This window comes from Triplophysa rosa, linkage group LG14 (assembly GCF_024868665.1).
Source record: "Triplophysa rosa linkage group LG14, Trosa_1v2, whole genome shotgun sequence".
In the NCBI taxonomy this organism is placed as follows: domain Eukaryota; kingdom Metazoa; phylum Chordata; class Actinopteri; order Cypriniformes; family Nemacheilidae; genus Triplophysa; species Triplophysa rosa.
In genome coordinates this window covers 22,936,543-22,937,472 of record NC_079903.1, presented here as the reverse complement: position 1 = coordinate 22,937,472, position 930 = coordinate 22,936,543, and positions in this window count along the sequence as shown.

Below are 930 nucleotides of genomic sequence, written 5' to 3'. Positions count from 1 at the left end.
CTTCCTCCAGACTCTGGGACCCTGATTTCCAAAGGAAATGCAAAATTTACTTTCATCAGAGAACATAACTTTGGACCACTCAGCAGCAGTCCAGTCCTTTTTGTCTTTAGTGAGACGCTTCTGGTGCTTCCTGCTGCTGACCAACTTTATGGAGATGCAGATTTCATTTTCCAACAGGACTTGGCACCTGCACACAGTGCCAAAGCTACCAGTACCTGGTTTAAGGACCATGGTATCCCTGTTCTTAATTGGCCAGCAAACTCGCCTGACCTTAACCCCATAGAAAATCTATGGGGTATTGTGAAGAGGAAGATGCGATGTGCCAGACCCAACAATGCAGAAGAGCTGAAGGCCACTATCAGAGCAACCTGGCCTCTCATAACACCTGAGCAGTGCCACAGACTGATCGACTCCATGCCACGCCGCATTGCTGCAATAATTCAGGCAAAACGAGCCCCAACTAAGTATTGAGTGCTGTACATGCTCATACTTTTCAGTTGGCCAAGATTTCTAAAAATCCTTTCTTTGTATTGGTTTTAAGTAATATTCTAATTTTTTGAGATACCGAATTTGGGATTTTCATTAGTTGTCAGTTATAATCATCAAATTAAAAGAAATAAACATTTGAAATATACCAGTCTGTGTGTAATGAATGAATATAATATACAAGTTTCACTTTTTGAATGGAATTAGTGAAATAAATCAACTTTTTGATGATATTCTAATTATATGACCAGCACCTGTAAATACGATCTCGTGCCTCTGGCCTAATCACAGCAATGCTTATATAGAGCACTATCACACTCCTACTCGAGCGATATTGCATAAGTATATGTAGCCATGATCTGATGAGAGTTCAAAGTAATAGGTAGTCCGTAATTTACCATTGCAACCACTCATTAATTTCACTATATAACACCAGACCAGATG